This window comes from Petaurus breviceps, unplaced genomic scaffold, assembly GCF_028583685.1.
Source record: "Petaurus breviceps papuanus isolate PSGF00001 unplaced genomic scaffold, PetGlider_PUasm1.0 41, whole genome shotgun sequence".
Classification (NCBI taxonomy): domain Eukaryota; kingdom Metazoa; phylum Chordata; class Mammalia; order Diprotodontia; family Petauridae; genus Petaurus; species Petaurus breviceps.
Window position 1 is genome coordinate 2,350,570 of NW_027186320.1, and position 14,347 is coordinate 2,364,916.

The 14,347-nt window shown below is 37.9% G+C and overlaps 1 pseudogene; it reads left to right on the forward strand.

Moving 5' to 3' along the window:
• Positions 1-2,624: 2,624 nt before the first annotated feature.
• The window catches only part of LOC138171088 (tRNA dimethylallyltransferase pseudogene), a 68,899-nt pseudogene continuing 57,176 nt past the window's right edge, over positions 2,625-14,347 (forward strand).

Consider the following 14,347-nt stretch of genomic DNA (forward strand, 5'->3'; position numbering starts at 1 on the left):
TAGAATTTGTTTGTAGTCATTATTTAAAAGTACTTGGTGGGGTTTGGGGGAGAGCTCAGGAGATTCGCTGCCTTTCCTCTTCCATCATGGCTCCATCAAGTGCATCTTTCAAAGTGGGTCCCCTGAGTTTGAGATACACAGTCATTTGCATTGTGATTTCAAAAGCATAAATATTCTTTTCACAGAGCTAGAATCTCTATGTCTCATTAAATTTCTTGTGGTTTAAAAAAAATCTGATGGAAAAATACTCAATTTATCTTGGGTAGTACTGACATGACATTCTAACAGTTTTATGGGAAAAATGCTTAAAAGTTGATAGTGATGGAACTCCAAAAAATGGAATAAAACAATGTTCCCCCTTGAGATAACTTAGAAGGACTTTAGGAAAGGTCTGTCTTACTTGGGTTAAAGAAGAATGCAGTCCAGCATATTTTTGTCCAGGCAATCCAATGGGACATTCTTAGCCACAGCACAAATCAGCAACTGAAGCCCCTTGAACTTGCCTCAGCAGGCCAGCTTTGAGTCATCCAGTCTCATCAAAGAAGGCAAATTGACAGCCCCAGAACCATGGTACAATAGGTGCAACTAGACTTGGTGACCCCAACACAGTGGGAAAACTAGAAGCACCTGAAGTTTTCTGTTCTCCAGCTTTCCCCTGCTCTCCAGGATAAGAAGCTAGGGAGAGTGCACCCTGTGCCCCTGAAGCAGAGCTAAACTTAAAAAGTCACAGAATAAGCTAATAAATAAGTAAGAAACAGAAAAGCATCCTGACCAGAGAAAGCAACCATGGTAACATGGAAATTCAAAATGGAGACTCAGAAGAGGATAATAATTTTAAAATGAATATATATGAAACCTCTAAGGGGAATAAAAATCTCTCTCAAGCCCAAAAAGTTCTTTTAGAAGAGCTCAAATTGAATTTTTAAAAATCAGTTAAGAGAGGTAGAAGGCAAGATGGAAACAAAAGACATGATCACTATGCAGGGGAATTATGAAAAAAGAGTCAACAGCCTGGAAAAGGAAGCACAAATATTGACTTAAGAAAACAACTCTTTTTTTTTTTTTTTGGAGGGCAATTGGGGTTAAGGAACTTGCCTAACTTCACATGGCTAGTTTCCCGTCCCCCCTCCCCCCTCAGGTCCTCCTCTCCCTGGGGCAGGCACTCTACTCACTGTGCCACCTAACTGCCCTTAAAACAACTCTTTAAGAATAGAATTGGCCAGGGCGGCCAGGTGGCTCAGCAAGTAAGAGCACCGGCTCCAGTGTCGGGATGACCTGGATCAAATCCGGGCTCAGATACTCAGCACCACACCCACAAATAACTGGCCATGTAACCTCGAGCAAGTTACTTAACCCCTATTGCTTTAAAAAAAAAAAAAAAAGAATAGAATTGGCCAAATGTGATAAAAAAAAAATACCTTGAAGAAAACTCTTTTAAAAATAGAATTGACCAAATCGTAAAGGGAGTACACAAGCTAAATGAATATGAATAAACTAATTATTAATAATTACATCCGAGCAAGTGTAACTTAATGACTCTACAAGACATCAAGAATAACTCAAGCCAACACAGAGGCAGGCCCGGAAGGCACTGCCAGCAGACTCAGAGGCATGCCCAGAAGGCGAGGCCAGCAGAGACAGTCCCAGAAGGGGCCTGAACAATCGGGAGGACAAGACTTCCCACCAACCACAAGGGCCACTACCAGGCCTATCACCAAAGGGCTGGGACTGGAAAGATCAAGGTAAGAAGCAAATACCGAGGCCCCTGTCCTGGACAGCAAATGCTCCTGGAGCTACCACTTCATAGCCCAGAAATTAAAAAAAAAGCCCCTATCAGGACCTCCAAAGACCAGGATGACAGAGTGAACCTCACCTGCTCCAAACTTCCCCTCTGAGCCTAAAGCATAGTAACTCTTGCCCCAGGGCAAAACCCTCTACAGTAAAGGATTGGGATCCCTAGAGGAAGGGCATGGCTAGGGCTCTGCCTCAAAATGGGTAAAAAGCAGACTACAAAGACAAAGACTCTGGAGTCCTACTATCCTCAGAGGGAGGAATCAAACTCAGAGGAAGACAATGTGGACTCCACACCCACAGCTAAAACGTCAATAGGTCCCAAGCACAGAAGACTCTCCTAGATGAGATCAAAAGGAACTTTTAAAACAAAATGAGAAAAATAGGAGAAAAAATGAATAATTCTCTCAAAACTAAAAGAGCAGAATTAGAAAAACATATAATGAAGAAAACATCTCTCTAAAAAGAAAAGTGTATGATATGGAAAAGGGGCTCCAAAAATTAACCAAGGAAAATGATTTGCTAAAAATTAGAATCAACCAAATTGAAACAAATAACTCTATGAGGAACCAAGAATTACTCAAAAAAAGCAAAAAGAATGAAAAATTAGAAAAAGAGATAAAACACCTCAAAGAAAAAATAACTGACCAGGAAAACAGATCAAGGAGAGATAATCTGAGAATCATAGGCTTACCAGAAAATCATGATGAAAAAATGAGCCTGGACAACATTCTCCAAGAGCTCATTAAATAAACTGTCCTGAGATACTAGAACCTGAGGGTAAAATAGAAATAGAGTGAATCCACCAGACACCTGCTGAAAGAGATCCGAAAATGAAAAGTGCTCGAAATGTTGTGGCCAAACGCCAGAACTACCAGATAAAGGAGAAAATACTTCAAGTGACCAGAAAGAAACAATTCAAATATCAAGGGTTCACAGTGTGGATTGCACAGGATTTGGTAGCCTCTACACTGAAAGACTGGGGGCAGTGGAATAGAATTTTCCGGAAGGCAAAAGAGCTTGGGTTACAACCAAGGATCACATACCCAGCAAGACTGAGCATGTTTTTCCAGGCAAAGAGATGGTCATTCAATGATATAACAGACTTCCAGACCTTCTTGATAAAAAAGCCAGAATTCAATGGAAAATTCAATTTTCAATTATGAGACACAACAGTGATGTAGAAAGGTAAACAAGAAAAACACACAAACACCCTGCTATTTGATAAGAGCAACCTGGTTAGAGACAAGTAGAAGGTATGAATATAAAATACACAAAATGATGATTTAAAAAAATCTTATTAATAGCTACAAAAGGACTGGAAGAAAGGGAATGAATGAAGTGGAAAAGCGTAAATTATGCCAAACAAAGGGGCATAAAAACTGTATAGCAGAGGAAAAGAAGGGAGGCAGATAGGAATCATATGAACTTTTCCCTTATTGGTTCTGGTGCAAGGAGGGAATAACGACCAGTTAAGCATAGGACTCTGTGTTGAAGAAACGCAAAAGTATCATTTCAGAGGGAAAGAGGGGAGGGAGAGGAGCTTCACAACAGATTTGTTCCTGTCACTCTTGGTGCGAAGAAGAAATGACACACTCCATTAAGTATAAAAATATCCCACAGACATTAGGAGGGGAAAAGTGCTACGAAAGGGGTGGGGTTGTTAGTAGGGAGGGAAGAAGTAAGGGGAAAGGGGAGGTAAAGGGAGGGGGGCTGATAAGGGAATACTGAGGGTAAAAAGGAAAACTATTAAGGGGGGAAGGGAGAAGGGGAGAAAACTGTGAACATTAACAGGACTGAGAAAAGGCTGGAGGGAAAGAAACTGATAAAAATCATAACTGTAAATGTGAATGGAATAAACTCTCCCATAAAACGGAGACCTATAGAAGAATGGATTAGAAATGATAATCCTACAATATGCTGTTTACAAGAAACACATCTGAAACAGTGGGATATACACTGGGTAAAGGTAAAAGGCTGGAGTAAAATATATCATGCCTCAGCTAACATAAAAAAAGGAGGGGTAGTAATCCTTATCTGAGATAAAGCAAAAGCAAAAATTGACCTAATTAAAAGAGATAAGGAAGGACACTATATCCTGTTAAAAGGCACCATCAAGAATGAAGCAATATCACTACTTAACATATATGCACCAAGTGGTATAGCATCCAGATTCCTAGAGGAGAAGGAAAAGGAATTAGAGGAAGAAATAGATAGCAAACTATACTAGTGTGAGACCTTGATCTCCCCCTCTCTGAACTTGATAAATCTCACCTCAAAATAAACAAGAAAGAAGTTAAGGAGGTGAACGGGATTTAGGAGAGGAGAGGTGTGATAGATCTCTGGAGAAAACTGAATGGCGCTAAAAAGGATTATACTTTCTTCCCAGTGGCTCATGGCACGTACTCAAAAATTGACCATGTCCCAGGGCATAAAAACCACGAAATTCTATGCACTAAGGCAGACATATTAAATGCATCCTTCTCAGATCATGATGCAATAAAAATTACATGCAATAAAGGGCCAGGGAAAGACAGAATAAAAACTAATTGGAAATTAAACAATTTAATCCCAAAGAATGAGTGATTCAAACAAGAAATTAAAGAAACAATCAGCAATTTCATTCAGGAGAATGATAATAATGGGACAACATACCAAAATTTGTGGGATGCATTGAAGGCAGTTTTTAGGGGAAGTTTTATATCCCTGAGTGCATACATGATTAAATTAGAGAAAAGGGAGGACAACGAATTGGGCGTGCAATTGAAAAACCTAGAAAAAGAACAAATTCAAAATCCCCAATTAAATACTAAATTAGAAATATTGAAAACCAAAGGAGAGATTAATAAAATTGAAATTAAGAAAACTATAGAATTAATAAATAAAATTAAGACCTGGTTTTACGAAAAAAAAAACAAAATTGAGAGATCCTTAGTCAATATGATAAAAAAAAAGAAAGAAGAAAACCAAATTATGAGTATCAAAAATGTAAAGTGTGAATCTACCTCCAATGAAGAAGAAATCAAAACAATAATAAGGAATTATTTTTCCTAATTCTATGCACATAAATTTGACAATCTTAGTGAAATGGATGAATATTTACAAAAATACAAGTTGCCCAGATTAACTGAAGAGGAAGTAAATTACTTAAATACTGCCATCTCAGAAAAATAAATAGAACAAGCCATCAGTCAACTTCCTAGGAAAAACCCTCTAGGGCAAGATGGATTTACTAATGCATTCCATCAAACATTTAAAGAACAATTGATTCCAGTACTCTACAAACTATTTGAGAAAATTAGTGAAGAAGGAGTCCTACCAAATTCTTTCATGACACAAATATTGTTCTGATACCTAAATCAGGAAGAGATAAAACAGAGAAAGAAAATTACAGACCAATCTCCCTCATGAATAGAGATGCAAAAATTCTAAATAAAATACTAGCAAAAAGACTACAGCAAATTATCTCAAAAATAATACATTTTGATCAGGTAGGATTTATTCCAGGAATACAAGGATAGTTTAATATTAAGAAAACCATCAGTATAATTGATCATATCAACACTAAAACTAGCAGAAACCACATGATCATCTTAATAGATGCAGAAAAAGCTTTTGACAAAATACAACATCCATTCCTGTTTAAAACATTAGAAAGTACAGGAACAAATGGAACCTTCCTTAAAATAATAGGTAGCATCTATTTAAAGCCATCAACAGGTATTATATGTAATGGGGAGAAGCTAGAAGCATTTCCCATAAGATCAGCGGTGAAACAAGGGTGTCCACTATCACCCCTCTTATTCAATCTGGTCCTAGAAATGTTAGCAGTAGCAATTAGAGAAGAAAAAGAAATAAAAGGAATCAAATTAGGCAAAGAAGAGACCAAGCTATCACTCTTTGCAGATGTTATGATGATATACTTAGAGAATCCTAGAGAATCAAGTAAAAAACTACTTGAGACAATAAATAAATTTGGCAAAGTTGCAGGATATAAGATAAACCCACACAAATCCTCAGCATTCCTATATATTTCCATTGAAATTCAACAGTAAGAGATAGAAAGATAAATCCCACTTAAATTATTGTAGACATTATAAAATATTTGGGAATCTACCTGCCAAAACAAAACCAAGACCTATATGACCACAATTACAAAACACTTTTCACACAAATAAAGTCAGATCTAACTAATTGGAAAAATATCAATTGCTCATGGCTGGGTTGAGCTAATATTAAAAAAAAATGACAATTTTACCTAAATTAATTTATATATTTAGCGCCATACAAATTAATTTACCAAAAAAACTACTTTACAGAAAAAGAAAAAAATAGTAATAAAATGTATTTGGAAGAATAAATGGTCCAGAATATCAAGGGAATTAATGAAAAGAAATGCCAGGGAAGATGGACTAGCTATACCAGATTTCAATCTGTATTATAAAGCAGCAGTCATCAAAATTACTTGGTATTGGCTGAGGAATAGAATAGTGGATCAATGGAATAGATTAGGCACATGAGATTCAGAAGTCAATGACTATAGTAATATATTGTTTGATAAACCCCCAGACCCTGGTTTGTAGGGTAAGAAGTCACTATTTGAGAAAATCTTCTGGGAGAACTATAATATACTATGGCAGAAAATGGGCATACACCATTATCTAACACCATATAGCAAAATCAAGTCTAAATGGGTGCATGATCTAGGTATAAAGCTTGATAAGATAAGCAGTCTCTTAAAACAAGTAATAGTCTACTTGTCAGATTATGGAGAGGAAAAGACGTTATGACTAAACAAGAATTAGAGAACATTATAAAATATAAAATGGATAATTTTGACTACATGAAATTGAAAAGCTGCTGTACAAACAAAGCCAAATGTAACCAAGAATAAGAGGGAGGTGGGAAATTGGAAAAGAATCCTTACAACCTATGTCCCTTACAAAGGACTCAATACAGAGAATTAAGTCAAAATTATAAAAATACAAGTCATTCCCCAATTGATAAATGGTCAAAAGATATGAACAGGCAATATTCAGAGAAAGAAATTAAAGATATTTATAAGCACATGAAGAGAGACGCTCTAAATCACTATTGATTAGAGAAATGCAAATCAAAACAACTCTGAGGTACCACATCTCACCAGTCATATCGGCTAAGATGACAAAACAGGATAAGGACAAATGCTGGAGAGGATGTCGGTAAATTGGAACACTAATGCATTGCTGGTGGAGTTGTGAACTGATCCAGCTTTTCTGGAGAGCAATCTGGAATAATGCACAAAAAGGCTATAAATACTTTCATATCCTTTGACCCAGCAATACCACTCCTATTATTATATCCCAAAGATATCATAGACGTGGGAAGAAGACCCATATGTACAAAAATGTTTATAGCAGCTCTTTTTGTGTTTGAAAAGAATTCAAATTTAATGGGGGTGCCCATCAATTGCAGAATAGATGAACAAGTTGTGGTATATGCATGTTATGGAATACTATTTTGGCATAAGAAACGAGGAGCAGACAGTCTTCATATTTACCTGGAGAGGCTTATACAAACTGATGCTGAGTAAGAAGAGTAGAACCAGGAGAAATGTGTACACAATTACATACACAACGTATGTGTGATCATCAACTTTGATAGACTGGACTCTTCTCAGCAATGCAGTGATAGAAGTCAATCCCAAAAGACTCATGATGGAGAGAAAAATGTGCATCCAGAGAAAGAACTAGAAAGAACTGAGTTTATATCCAGGTGGAAGCAAATACCTGATATTTTTCTTTCTCTTGTTTGGTTTTATGTCTTCTTTATCATTTTTCATTCCATCTGATACAATCCATCTTTATAACCTGACTAATGTATAATGTGAAAGTAAAAAAAAAAAAAGGCTCTCCATATCCAGAGAAAGAATTATGGAGTCTGAATGCAGATTGAAGCAAACTATTCACTCTCTCTTTGTTTGTTTTGTTTTGTTCCTTCTTTCTCATTCACTCCATTGGTTATAATTCTTCTTTACAACTTGACTAATGTTTAATGTGAAAGTATATGTGGAACGTATATCCCATTGAATGCTGCAATGGTGGGGGGAGGAGGGAAGAAATTTGGAAATAAAAAACTTGTCGAACTGAATGTTGTGAACTAATAGTAAATATTAAAAAAAAACAAGTCAAACAAAGTGAAAATTATGAAAAAATAGACGAAAAAGCCTCATTGGAAAGGCAATCAAGAATTATTGGACTACCAATAACTCATGATTAAAGAAAAAAAAAAGGCCTTGATAGCATCTTTCAAGAAATTATTAAGGATAGCTGCCCTGATATCATGTAACCAACAAGTAAAATGGTCTTTGAAAGAATCCATGAATTCCTGAAAGAGATCCAAAAATGAAAGGTCCAGGGAATGAACTTCCAGAATTATCAGGTCAAGGAGAAAATTCTGCAGGTAGCCAAAAATAAAGAATTCAATATCAACAAACTGCAGTCAGAATTACATAGAACGTATCAGCTTATACATTAAAGAACAAAATGGGGTCATGGGGCAGAGCCAAGATGGTGGAATACAAGTAATAACATGTTGGAGCTCCCACCCCAACCACCTCCAATACCTGTAAAATATAACTCTAAACAGTTTTAGAGGTACAGAACTCCCAAGGTAACAGAGATAAAGAAACCTCTCACTGAAGGCAGCCTGACAGGCCAACAGGATCGATCTGTCGCACCAAGCTGGAACCTGAGATCAGTCCCACATGAACCATGCAGTCAAAGACCCAGGTTGGCCCCTGACCAGCAGCACCCCAGCCCGAAGCAGCTTCAGGGGAGTGACTCACCAGCAGCTGTGGTGGTTTACAGAATTCTCAACCCATAAATTCCAGAGAGAGACAGAGAGACAGAGAGAGAGAGAGAGAGAGACAGAGAGAGAGAGAGAGAGAGAGACAGACAGAGAGACAGAGAGACAGAGAGAGAGACAGAGAGAGAGACAGAGAGAGAGACAGAGAGAGACAGAGAGACAGAGAGAGACAGAGAGACAGAGAGAGACAGAGAGACAGAGAGACAGAGAGACAGAGACAGAGACAGAGAGAGACAGAGAGAGAGAGAGACAGAGAGAGACAGAGACAGAGAGAGAGACAGAGAGAGACAGAGACAGAGAGAGACAGACAGGGAGAGAGACAGAGAGAGAGAGAGAAAGAGAGAGAGAGAGAGAGACAGAGAGAGAGACAGAGAGAGAGACAGAGAGACAGAGAGAGACAGACAGAGAGAGAGAGTAAAAGGTCATTGCTAGAAGTCCTTTGGAGCTGGTTGGAGGAGAGCTTATTCCTGGCCCCTGCCTTTGGGCCAATATGTGGAAGATGCACAGTGGCTGCAGCTGCTGACAGGTGAATGCCTCCAGAGATCCTGGCCTGCAGATTGTAGGGAGACTAAGAGACCATTCAGAGGGTAATCATTCTTGTTTTGACCTGCTTGGATCTGGATCATGGTCTTGGGTGGTGGTCCTGGGGTGTGTGGCCAGTGTGCCACAGATTGTGGTAGCTGTGGAGAGGGCACCTTCCTCATACCTCTGACAACATTTGCTAAAACACAGCTCTCTCTTTTCTGGAAGCAGAGTTCTATTGTGGCAAAGAGCTCAAAATTCAAGTAATTGGCAGGCAAGCTCAGGAAGCACAATCAGACCATAGAATCCTTTTGTGGTGACAAAAGGGGTCAAAACATGGAACCAGAAGAAGTCAGTGAAATCAAAACTCCTGCATCAAAAACTTCCAAGAAAAATATGAACTGGTTATAGGACATGCAGTGGCTAAAGAAGGATTTTGAAAATCAAGTAAGAGAAGTAGAGGAAAAAGTGGGAAGAAAAATGGGAATGATGGAAAAAAATCACAAAAAGGGAGTCAACAGCCTGCTAAAGGAGACCCAAAAAATTCATAAGAAAATAACACCTTACAAAAGAGAATAATTCAAATGTCAAAAGAAGCCCAAAAAGCCAATGAGGAGAAAACACCTTAAAAAAATGGCCAGGGCAGGCAGAGTCAAGATGGCGGAGTAGAAGCAGGACCTCCCCGCTGCTCCAGCTTCCACCTTCCCCAAACTATGTAAAAAGGGGACTCTAAACAAACTTTGGAGCTTCAGGACCCACAAAATGACACAGAGAAGCTAACCTCCCCCCTGAGGACAGCACGACAGGCTGGCAGGAATCGGCCAGTGCAGCACTCTAGGAGCTGAGCCCAGGCCCACAACCAAGGCTTTAGCCCCAGGACAGGCCAGACCAGTTGCCAGCTGGAGGGACACCAGATCAGCAGCATCTGTAGCCGTTTCCAGAATTATCAACACATAGATGCGAAGGACAAAATGAGAGGTCAGTGCACACTGAATTTTGGGACCAAGTAAGTGGGAGTGTGCGGCCTTTGCCCCCAGGGCCACATGGCAGCTTCAGCTCCTGGCCTGCAGAGTGTAGGGGGACCAAGCACCAGTCTGAGGGGTAATCGCTCTTACTTTAACCTGCTTGGATCTGGATTGCAGTCTAGGGTGGAGGCCCTGGGGTGTATGCCAGAGCATGTGGAGGTTTCAGAGAGGTCACCCATCTAAAACCTCTGGCAACTGAGAATACCCCAGCATTTGGGACAAAAGCTCCACTGTCTGGTGGCAGAGTCCTACCATGGAAAAAAGCTCAGTGGTCAAATGACTGAGGGGCTACAAAACCAGGCAAAGGAAACAAAGAAGACAGAAGATTCCAACATTAGACTCCTATTTGGGGGACAAAAAGGAGCAAAGCATGGAACAGGAGGAAGACAGTGAAGTCAGAACTCCTGCACCAAAAGCTTCAAAGGAAAATACAAGCTGGTTACAGGCCATAGAGGACCTTAAGAAGCAGATAAGGGAAGTGGAGGAAAAATTAGGAAGAGAAATGAGAACAATGCAAGAAAATTATGAAATGAGAGTCAACAGCCTGACTAAGGAAAATAACGCTTTAAAAAACAGACTGACTCAAATGGCAAAAGAGGCTCAAAAAGGCAATGAGGAGAAGAATGCCTTAAAAAAGCTGAATTTGCCAAATGGAAAAAGAATCTCAAAAGCTCAATGAGGTCAATCATTGCTTCAGAATTGGACTAGAGCAAATGGAAGCTAATGGCTTCATGAGAAATCAAGATGCAGTTAAGCAGATCCAAACAAATGAAAGAATAGAAGGCAATGTGAAATATCTCATTGGAAAAACCACTGACCTGGAAAATAGATCCAGGAGAGATAATTTAAAAATTATTGGACTACCTGAAAGCCATGATCAAAGTAAGAACCTAGAAATCATCCTCCAGGAAGTTCTCAAAGAAAACTGCCCTGATGCTTTAGAACCAGAAGGCAAAATAGAGCTTGAAAGAATCCACTGATCACCTCCTGAAAAAGATCCCCCCCAAATTCTCCTAGAAATATTATAGCCAGGTTCCAGAATTCCCAGTTTAAAAAGAGAATATTACAAGCAGTCAGGATGAAACAATTTGAATATTGTGGAAATACATTCAAGATAACCCAGGATCTGGCAGCTTCTACACTCAGGGATCAAAGGGCTTGGAATATGATATTCCAGAGGGCAAAGGAGCTGGGATTAAAACCAAGAGTCACTTACCCAGCAAAACTGAGTATAATGTTTCAGGTGAGGATATGGTCATTCAGTGGAATGGAGGACTTTCAAGCATTCTTGCTGAAAAAACCAGAGTTGAACAGAAAATTTGACATTCAGATACAAGAAGCAAGAGAAGCATGAGAAGGTAAATGGGGAAAAGAAATCATGAGGAACTTATCAAAGTTGAACTATTAACATTCCTACATGGAAAAACAATAATTGTAACTTATGAAACTTTTCTCAGTAGTTGAAGGGAATAGAAATATATATATATATATACATGAGGGTATATGGGCATATGAATACATATGTGAATGTGTGAATATATACTCACAGGTATACATAGATAGAGGGCACAGGAACAATTTAACAGGAAGAGATTATACTTAGAAGTTGAAATTAAGAGGTGAGAGAGGAATATAATGAGAGGAGAGGGGAAGAGCCAGAATGGGGTAAACTATATCATACAGAAGAGTAAAGGGAAAATGGTTACAATGGAGGGGAAGAATAGTCAGGCAAAAGGGAATGGGTCAACCTTATTCCCATTGAATTTGGCTTGGGGAGGGAATGAAATACACTAAATAGGTTATCTCCCCCTCCAGGAGAGTAGGGTGGGAAGGTGATGAGAAGGGGGATTATGGAAGGGTGGGCAGGCTTGGGGAAGGGAAGATGGAAGCACCCACTTTTGCAAAGGGAAGGGATCAAAGTAGAGAACAGAACCAGTGGGAGGTGGGATAGGAGGGAGGGAAATATAGCCAGTCTTTTACAACATATCTACAATGTCATTATTTTACATTAGGCATACATGTACATCCTATACTGAACTGCTTATCTTCCCAGTAATGGTGGGTGACAAGGGAGGAAGGGAATGAGTCTGTAATTCAAACTTTTAAAATCAAATATTTATTATTATTAATACTATTTTACATGTAATTGGGAAATAAGATATACAGGCACTGGCACATAGAGATCCACTGGAAAAGTTGAAAGAGGTATGGGAGAAAATATGGGAGAGAGCAGTTTGGAGGAGGGGATATACTGTGGGACTGCTATTTTTGGGAGATGGGTAGGGGAAAAACGGGAAGGAAATTTGTAACTCAAAATCTAGTGGAAATGAATGATGTAAATCAAATTTTAATAAAGCATTTGGGAAAAAAAGAAAGAAAGAAACAAATTGGCCAGAAAGAAAAGGATTTTCAAAAGCTCATTGAAGTTAATAATTCCTTCAAAAAAATATTGGAGCAAATGGAAGCTAATGACTTTATAAGAAATCAAGATACTATAAAACAGATCCAAATAAATGAAAAAAAAATAAAAGGCAGTGTGGAATATCTAACTGGAAAAGCCACTGATCTGGAAAATAGATCCAGGAGAGATAATTAAAATGAAATTATGAGACTTCCTGAATGAAAGACATGATCAAAAATGAGACTAGAAATCATCTTTCAAGAAATTCTCAAAGAAAATTGCCAGGATATTCTAGAACCAGAGGGTAAAATTTAAATGGAAAGAATTCACCAATTGCCTCTTGAAAAAGATCTCAAAAAGAACACTCTTAGTAATATCATAGCCAAATTCCAGAGTTGCCAGTTCAAGGAGAAAATATTACAAGCTGTCAGGAAGAAACAATTTGAGTATTGTGGAAACACAATGAGGATAATACCAGATCTATGAGCTACACCATTAAGGGACCAAAGGGCTTGGAACATGATATTCTGGACTTCCAAGGAGCTAGAATTAAGCCAAGAATCACCTGCCCAGCAATAGTGAGTATAATGCTTCAGGAGAAAATGTGGTCATTCAATGAAAGAGGGGACTTTCAAGTATTCTATTTCCATTAATATCAAGGTTGAAATAAGCATGCCCATTATGATCAGTATTGTTTGATATTGTTATAGAAACGTTCAATTTAACCCTAAGGAAAAGACATTGAAGTAATTAGAATAGGTGGTGAGGAAACAAATTATCATTCATTGCAGATGCTGTGATGGTATACTTTGTAAATTCTAGAGAATCAACTAAAAAACTGCTGGAAACAACTGAATATTTTTAGCAAAGTTTTAGGATATAGCATAATCCCCCATAAAGCATCCACATTTATTTTGCATTACCAACAAAACCCAGCAGCAAGAAATAGAAAGAGAAATTCCATTTAAAATAATTGTAAAAAATATAAAATTTTAGGAGTTTACTTGACAATACAAACCCAGGAAATATATGAATGCAGTTAAAAAACAATTCTCACACAAATAAGATCAGATCCAAACATTTGGGAAGTATCAATTGCTTATGGGTAAGTTGAGCTAATATAAGAAAAATAACAATTCTACCAAAATTAAATTCAGTATTCAGTGTTATACCAATTAAATGACCAAAACATTTGTTTATAGAGGAAAAAAAAATAAATTTCATTTGGAAGAACAAAAGGACAAGAAAATCAAGGACATTAAAGGAAAAAAAAATAACAAGGAAGGTGGATTTGCCATATCAAATGTAAACTATATTATAAAATGGCAGTCATCAAAACGTTTGGTACTTGTTAAGAAATAGAGGGGTGAATCAGCGGATTATGTTAGGTACACAAGACACAGTAGTCAATGACTTCAGTAGTCTACTATTTGATAAACCCAGAGACTCTAGCTTCTGTGATAAGAACTCACTATTTGACAAAAGCTGCTGTAAAAATTGGAAAACAGTATGGCAGAAACTAGGTATAGACAAACATCTTAAAGCATATACTAAAATAGTAAAAAAAAAAAAAAAAGGTATATGATTTAGAAATAAAGACTGATACTGTCAGCAGATTAGGAGAGCAAGCAATAGTTTACTGCTTAGATCAATGGAAAAGGGAAGAATTTATGACCAAACAAGAGATAGAGAACTTTATGAAATGCAAAATAGTTAATTCTAATTACATTAAACCAAAAGGATTTCACAAATAAAATGAATA